Source organism: Echinops telfairi, unplaced genomic scaffold (genome assembly GCF_000313985.2).
Source record: "Echinops telfairi isolate 266 unplaced genomic scaffold, ASM31398v2 ScPeMD7_7424;HRSCAF=8462, whole genome shotgun sequence".
Classification (NCBI taxonomy): Eukaryota; Metazoa; Chordata; class Mammalia; order Afrosoricida; family Tenrecidae; genus Echinops; species Echinops telfairi.
The window spans coordinates 24840617-24849581 of NW_022111324.1; the positions used below are offsets into that span (position 1 = coordinate 24840617).

General features: G+C 45.2%; 1 pseudogene; it reads right to left on the reverse strand.

Annotated features, from left to right (window-relative positions):
* Positions 1-967: 967 nt before the first annotated feature.
* LOC101650974 lies at positions 968-3343 on the reverse strand (annotated as a pseudogene).
* Between the last annotated feature and the right edge of the window lie 5622 nt (positions 3344-8965).

Below are 8965 nucleotides of genomic sequence, written 5' to 3' on the forward strand. Positions count from 1 at the left end.
TCTGTTTTCAGAGACTTCTAAAGCAATAGAATCTATTACTTCCATTAGTGGTTCTTTCTTCTTTTTTTTAAATAGAAGCATCTTTTATTTGGACAACTTGTCTCCAAACAGGTCAACTAGTAAAATAGAGTCTAGAGAACATGGCCCTTACGCATAGCTTTCCTTCCCCACAATAACCTGAGGTGCGTCTCCCCTTCCCCCTTTGGCCCCTCTGATATATTTGGGGGGAAAAATGTGCTGGCAGCTCAGTGTTTGCAATCTGGGCATGGGACTGTGTGTGTCCTGTATCCCTAAGGTGCAGTTGGGGGCTATCCCAATCCCACCCCTACCTCAGCCCAATAAACATTTCTGCCCCACCCCAGGACCTGGGACCCAAATCAAGAACAAGCAGGTCCCCTTCACTGAGGTGCTGGGCAGGACTCAGTGCCATCACTGTGCTTTGAGAAAAAAGACAGGAGAGCGGGGGAGAGGGCGTTATTTGGTACTTTGAAAGTAAAGAACTGAGTAGGGCCAGAAAGACCAGAGAAGACACTCAAACTGGCAGGAGGAGGCCATTTGGTATGAGCCCCACCTGGGCACAGGGAAGAGGGAGGAGTCACAGTAGGAGGTAAGGAAAGTAGGAGGGAGCCACTGTATGTGACAGGGTGCTGAAATGGGCTAGAACCAACTGGAATGCCTCTCCATACCACTACTCCACAGCAGGTGGGTGGCCCACCCCCAGCCTAAATAATGTCAGTTTGCCTTTGCATGTGGAGTCTGATCCTTAATCCTAATGTCCTTGATTATGGCCACCCTTGTCCCCTGGTCTGGGGCCAGGCTGCTGTCTGACCAAAGGCTTCACCCCTAGTTCCTGGGGAACTCTTTGGTCCTCAGTGCCTCCCTGGCCTCTTCCACATACATTGGGGTGGGAGATAGGGTAGGGGTACCTGCTACCCAACCTCCCCTGCCCTTTACTGGTGCCTCCCTCCTAGACTTGGATGAAGAGCAGGCCAGTTAGAAGGGCAAAGCAGAATGACCTTGAGGGTCCTCTGGTCAGAAGTGGCCAACTCCTGGGGCAGGATCTCCAGGAAAGTGAGGTAGAGGAAGGTGCCAGCTGCCGTGCCCTCCAGCACAGACTGGGCCAGCTGGTGCAGGGGCCCAGCTGACTCTGCCAGAGCGGCACCCAGCCCGATGCCCAGAGGTGTCATACATGAGAAGAGGATGCCACAGCCAGCCACCACCTGGGCCCGCAGGTGGCTCTGCAATGGCTGCAGGGACAGGCTGACCGCCAGGGTACCCTTGTAGAGCAGCAGAGGCAAGCCCAGCTCCATAGCCCGAGCTTGGTCTCGCTGTAGCCCCACCGCCAGCCCCTCAAACACCGAGTGCAGGGCCCAGGAGAAGACCAGGACGCAGGCCTGGGGGTGCCGAAGGTGCGGCTGGGGCAACTCCACTTGCCTGGGGGATGCCTGGCCCGTCCTGCATGCCAGGCTGCGGCCCCCCATTGGTTGTTCCCAGCAGAGCTCTCCTGAGGAGGCAGTCCGACTGCCAGTGTGATTTGCTCCAGCACCAAGACCAGAAAGAAGCCCGTGGATGGATGAACCCCTGGAGGGGGGACTAGGGAGCATTCCATGCAGCGGCCCCAGGGCCTCATCAATAGCAGGAGACAGCTGGCCAGAAACACATGCCTGTGACCGGCTTTCAAGGCTCAGGGCTTTAAAGCAGGAGGTGTAGGCTCCATGACTCGCTCCTGCCCAGAGCAATACGCAGATGGGCACCAGACTGCCAACTGGGGTGAGCACCAGCAGCAGCACCCCCAACTTCACTTCCAGTCCCATGGGCACTGGCGTCGGCCAGGCCACTGTCTGAGAGAGCCACACAGGGAGCTCAGGCCGTGCCCCCCCCCTCAGGGCCCCCTGGTAGCTGTGGTGATTTCACCGACTCTCAGAACTCTCCAGGGTCTCTCTGCATGGTATCCGCCTGGTTCCGCAGCCTATAGTTGGGCCCATTTGTGGTTCTTTTACAAGCGGACATCTAGCTGAGGAGCAGCAAAGCCCACATGGAAGAAGCACCCCAGCCTGTGTGACCATGAGGTGTTGATGGGATCAGGTATCAGGCATCAAAGACTCAGAACAAAAAATCTTATCAATGTGAATGAGGGGGAGTGCGGAGTGGAGACCCAAAGCCCATCTGTAGACAATGGGACATCCCCATACAGAAGGGTCACAAGGAAGAGATGAGCTAATCAGGGTGCAGTATAGCACCCATGAGACATGCAACTTTCTTTAATGCTCCCACCCACTATCATGACTTCAATTCTACCTGACAAATCCAGCTAGACCAGAGCATGTACAAACAGGTACAGATAAGATCTGGAAACACAGGGAATCCAGGACAGATAAACCCCTCAGGGCCAATAATGAGAGTAATGACACCAGGAGGGGCAGGGGAAGGTGGAGGAAGAAAGGGGGAACCAATCACAATGATCTACATATAACCCCCTCCCTGGGGGACGGACAGCATAAAAGCGGGTGAAAGGAGACATCAGACAGTATAAGACATGAAAAAAAATTATAAATTATCAAGGGTTCATGAGGGAGGGAGGGAAAAAACGAGGAACTGATACCAAGGGCTCAAGTAGAAAGCAAATGTTTTGAGAATGATGATGGCAGCATATGTACAAATGTGCTTGACACAATGGATGTATGTGTGGATTGTGATAAGAGCTGTCCAAGCCCCCAATAAAATGATAAAGAAAAAAGAATTGTCTCACAATGATCTTAAACGTAATCTGTATTTGAGGTGGCACATCACTTTTGTAAGCATTAAAAATAAAATTATGGAAGTGTTGTTATAGCAAAGCACAGCACAGAATAAAGTCTACCTGAGGTTAAAAGAAATCACCCTTAATCTCACTATCCTCCCACTCCATGATTATTTTAGTCAGTATTTTCTCTTTTTTTGTTAACATTTTCAATGTAGTTTTGAAACACAAATATACTCATGTATTTTGACTTTTTCTTGCATCAAAGCATAAACACATAAAACCAAATTTCGCCTCTTACAGTCTAGGAAGGCATTGCTTCAAGCACCAGCTCTGAGTTTTACATCCCATGCCTGCTACCAAATAGCGCACCAAGCATTTCATAGTAGAGAAAGAGATAACTCCATTTTCAATACTTCAAAGAATGCCCTTTCTCAGAAAAGTCTGATTTAAATGGCAAGAAGCAGAAGCGCCCTCTGTCCTCCCTTATGCCCGAGTCAAAATGTTGAGTAGGGCTGGCATCCATCCCAGGACTCTAACTCACACTTCGGTCTCTATGGACTCAGCCGTTTCACTGATGCTGCCTGACTGGGGGGTTGACATTGTTGTTGCTGTCACTCTATCACATGCAAGATAGAATGCAAATATTGGTAGATAGCACGATTAAAAATAATGGGGGTGCCCTAGATCAGACCTGACAACGTCACAGTTGAGCCTGCCGAGTGGCTCTTTCTGTGGCATTAGGGTGCCAATGAGCAGTCAGCTCAATGCTGTGGGGTTGCTTTGGTTTCCTCTTTTCTTAACATTATGCTGAGGCTCAGGATACGGTTCGATTCATCTATCTACTATTTATCAGTTTGCATTTTCAAATCTCATAGCATCTACATCCCAGGGGTTGAGTAAACATCTTTAATTGACTGAGTGAATAAATACCTGCCTAGCTCTTTTGAAATTGATTTCTCCTGTTCAATTTGATTCCGTGCCTTTCTCCTCTTGGTCTCCCTTTGCCTTCTGTCTTCTGTTCCTCCTCCTCGCCTTCCTCAGAGCTCCTAGTAGCTGTTCCCCTGGCTGCTCGATTGTACAGCAGGTATGCAAAGCTAAGGAATGCATGCCCCCTCGTGTGTCATTTGGTCTCCTGCCGTTTCTGACTATCCGCGGGCTCTGCTCCCTATGTGGAGGATTACATTTCAGGATCTCCTGAAAGTTTCTTTTATTCTGCTCATCCCAATGGGCGGCACTGGCAAAAGACTGGAAGGAGAAGGGGAAAGGCCGGCATTTTCTCTTCCTTACTCGGTTCCAGGTGCTCCCTCCAGAAGTTGCTGTGCTTTCTCGGTGGCTGCCGCTCCTGCTAGACATCCCACCCCTGTGGGATCCCAGCACCCAGGAGCAATCCCTGCCATGGCTTCAGACCACTGGATTCTGGTAACAATTCCCATCCCTTTCCCCCATTATGCCTGGGCTGCCACCCTGTTCTCTGGGATAGCGAGACTTGTTTAAGTTCCTCCATCAGTCCTATCACCAATGCCCTGTGCGGAATTCCCATGGGCGCAAGTCTTTGGGTGTTTTCCGTTTCCTCACTCGGTTTTACTGCTGGCCTCTGCACATCGCATTTCTGTCCCCAGGTTACAGCATAAAGAAGATGTTACAGTTATTTTGAAACAAAAGGAATGTAGTGAGGGGTTGGTTAATTTTAATTTTTGGGAATGGCGTGGGTGAGTTTTACTTCTATTATAAACCTTGGAAGCCCCCAATTAATGTTTGCCAAATAGGAAAAAATAAATACATTGGTATCCAGGGGAAGGAAATGTTATTTTTAAGAGTCTAACCGACATATTTAAAACAATAGAATGCTTTGAAAAACTTGTAAAATGCATAAAAATAGGCTGGTTTCCGCTGAACTATTGTAAATATTCTTTTATTTTTTAAAAATCCAGTCAATCCCTATCTGGAATATTCTATTGTATTTTGAAAAATAATTTTAAAGTTATTAATTTTCACAAATTTAAATAAAATAATAAGAACAAATTGAGACACCGAGATGTGCTGTATAACTATGATGAAGCATACAAACATGACTAATACAAAAACAATTCAAAAGAGAAAACACAGGAAGAAAAATTATACATGTCTGGAGACAGAGTCTGTGTTTCAAATAACCCTTCATTTAACTTAAATTTAACCAACATTGATAAACATATGATAAACATAATACAGCCTTTAAGGTACATTCAAATAATACTTACACTAGAAAAGAATAATAAAGAAAATATTTTAAAACATATGCACCCAGTAAGTTTTATTCTGAGATTCTAGGTAACCTGATCTCACTGCTCTTCTTTAAACCAGCTAACCTTGCAGCTGAGATGATGAAAGCTTGGTTACATAACAGCGCCATAGAATAAACAAAGATATTAATGGTGGTTAATGGCAGGGAGTTGCAGATATGGAAAAGTAGCACACTAGAATGAATTTTTTGTGATGGATTGGAATTGAAGACATGGGTGGAAATTGGTGCATTTCAGCATATATAGAGATATAGAGTTATAATTTATACATTCCTTAATTCTGAACTGGAGCAGTAACTTCTTGATAGCAAAGAGCACACCAGTTGTCCAGGTCATGTTTAAATACCTAGATTCCTCATTGTTGGTGTTAGATGCTATCGCTTAGGCTCTGTGATAGTTAGGTTTATTGTGCCAACCTGGCCAATAGGAACATGTGGGATTAATCAGGTCGAAGTGTGATTGGAGAGCAAAGAGATAAGTGGCTCTGCAAGGCCCACCCCATCTCTCTTGCTCACTGGTAATTGAGAGTTGTTGCTGCCTTAGCTAGCTCTCTGCCTCAAACTGTGTGCTACAGTACCTGTGGGCCAACCCAACCCATGGACTGTGTAGCTAGATCTTGAGGCTCCTTCAAGACCTGCTTCACCACGCTGCTCATGCGTGCATCGCTTGAGCTTGACGTGGATCCTGTCACCTTGCACTGCTTGAGTTCAATATCCTAATACTGACTGTTGCTGACACCCTGCTGTTTTCTGCCCGCAGGAAAGCTCTGCCTGCCTTGCCCAAGGGAGGACTCCACTGTCTGCTTCCTTGACCTTGGACCTGGCAGCCCATGTGAGTTGAAGGATTTTCAGTATATTAACTGTTCCACGAAAGTGAATTGAACTAATCCTCTGTACTGCTGTGTGGACTAACGAACTGTTATAGTCCTTTTCACGGTACAAACCTATCTATCTATCAAATCATAAGTGTCTTGGTTTTGTTTCTCTACCTTCAACAGAATGAAGCACTCCCTGGTTCTGCACCAAAGCTGCAGCCCCTGTGGCAATCCATCTCACTGAAGCTCTTCCTCTCCCTTGATGAGCCCTGGTGGGTAGTAGATTACTTGTTGGGCTACCATCTGCAAGGATAGTAGCTCGAAACCACCAGCCCATCAAAAGAAAGAAAAATGAGGCTTTCCACTCCTATACAATTACAGTCTCAGAAACCCACAGGGGCAGTTCTACCCTGTGCTATAAGGTCCCTCTGAACTGGAATCGACTTGATGGCAGTGAGTTTGGTTTTGAGTTCGTAATGTCCTTTTACAGGAACTAGTCTCTCCTGATAAACTGTTCCAAATACACAAGACGATGTCTGTCTGCCCTTGCTCCTAAGGAATATTCTGGTTATACTTCTTCCAAAACAAATGTGTTCTTTTGGTAGTTCATGATACTTTCAATATTCTTTGTTAACACAATAAATTCAAACTTCCAATTCTCCTTATTCATTGGACATTTTTTTCACAGGCATGTGAGGCAATTGAAAATACTCTGGTTTGGGTCAGGCACAATTTAATCCTCACGGGGACATCTTTCCTTGTAATAAAGCTCATGTCTTCTTGGCTTTGAGTGAGCAAGGTTGTGTCACCTACATCCAGTAGGTTGTTAATGAGCCTTCCTCCAATCCGAATGCTGAGTTCCTATTCGTGTGGTCCAGCTTCTCAGAGGATTTGCTCAGCATACAGCCTGAATAAGTAGAGTGAAAGGGTACAGCCCTAACACACACCCTTTGTAACTTTAAGCCATGTAATATCTCCTAATTCTGTTCAACTGATTACCTCTCGGTCTATGTACATACCTGCATAAACAAAATTAAGTGTTCTGAAATTTCAATTTTTTCAATGCTATCCATAATTTATTAGAATCCACACAATTGAATGCCTTTGCATTAAAACACAAGTAAACATTGCTCTGATATTCTCTTTTCAGCCAAACACCGTCTGATATCAGCAATGATATTCCTGGTTCTGGGTCCTCTTCCGAATCTGCCTTGAATAGCTGGCAATGTATTGTTTATATACAGCTACATATGATATTAATGATTTGATTAGGTAATTTCTGAATCACCTTTCTTTGTAACGGGCACAAATATGGATTTCTTCCAGTTGGTAGGCTAGGTAGCTAGCTGTCTGGCAAATTTCTTGGCATGGACTCGTGAGTGCTTGCCTCACTGAATTAGTTTGTTGAAACATTTTTATTGGTATTCCGTCAATTCCTGGAGGCTTGATTTTCTGCTCTAAAGCCTTCAGTGCAGCTTGGACTACTTCCTTTGATACTTCTGGTTCTTGATCATATGCTAGCTTGTGAAATAGTTGGATGTCAGTCAGTACTTTTTGGTACGTGACTGTGCATTCCTTCCATCTTCTCCTGCTGCTGGCTCTAGGTCTTTGCACATTTCATTATAATGTTTTATGTCGTCTTCTTGACAAGTCTGCCTAGTAGATTAACCTAGTGCAACCTCTATTTTGATATTGATTGTTGCTACCATGAGCACTGATTGTTGATCCAAGAAAAATGGAATTCTTGACAACCTCAATATTTTCTCCATTTGTCATGATGTTACCTACTGGTCCAGTTGTGAGGATTCTGATCTTTGTTTGTTTGTTTTGATTTTTAGTTTCTTTACATTGCATTGTAATCCATACCGAAGGCTACAATGATCTTCATCAGCAAGTGCTTCAAGTCCTCTTCATTTTCAACAAGCAATGCCATCTGATTATCACAAGTTAATAAGCCTTCCTTCAATCCTGATGTCACATTTTTCTTTATACAATTCAGCTTCTTTGATGATTTGCTCAGGATACAGGTTGAATAATCATGTTGAGAGGGTACCACACTGATGCGCACCTTTCCTGATTTTCAAACCATACAATATCCCATTGTTCTTTCACACACTGCCTCTTGATCCAATATACAAGTTCCACAGAAGCACAATGAACTGTTCTAGAATTCCCATTCTTCTCCAGGTTATCCATTGTTTATGATGGCCCACACAGATAAATGTCTTTGAATAGTCAATAAAACACAAGTAAACCTTTTTCTGGTATTCCCTGCTTTGAGCCAAGATCCGTCTGACATCAGCAATGGTATCCTTTGTTCCATGTCGGCTTCTGAATCCAGCCAGAACTTCTGGCAGTTCCCTGTCAATGTACTACTGCTAATCTTAAGCAAAATTGTATTTGCATGTCACATTGATACTCTTCTATAGGTTGAGCATTGTGTTGGATCACCTGAACTGAGTGCCTCCTGTCAAATCCGGAAGATGCCTTAGGATCAGTTTGCCCCTAAGCAACCTTTAGAACCGCCTGATCATGGTTGACGGATGTGATTAGCCTTGTTCTCAGCGAGCATTGTAAAGTCAATTATGGTAGATGTAGTTAAATTAAAATGTAGTATCATCTGATCTTCCTTTTGACCAATTCTAAAGTTGTTTCAGCCACACAAAAACATGGGGGGGTGGAATAGACATAGGGATTAAGCTTCTGGTGACTCTTTCTGACCATGGACCAGGGCTGTGCAAAGCCCTACCATCATGCAGAGTGCACTGGAAGGTGGATGATTGCAGGTGCAGTCAGGGTCAATGGAGCACCTTCTCGTGTGATCAGGGAGCCCTGGCCTGCTAGGGTCAGGCTCTTCACATCCCGGTCTGAGGTCAGAACAAATTCACCAGAAGCTTAAGCCTAGTGCATTTCCCTTTCATTTCTCCGCAGGAGAAAGATGGAGCTTTCTACTCCCGTAAACAGTTACAGCCTGGGAAACTCACCCGGGCAGTTTTACCCCGACCTGTGGGGCTGCTATGAGTTGGCCTCGACTTGATGGCAGTGAGTGAGTATCATCTGATCTCCCTTATGATCCATTTAAATTGGTTCTAGTTTTTAATGTTTTCTGCTTTCTTTTCATTGAGT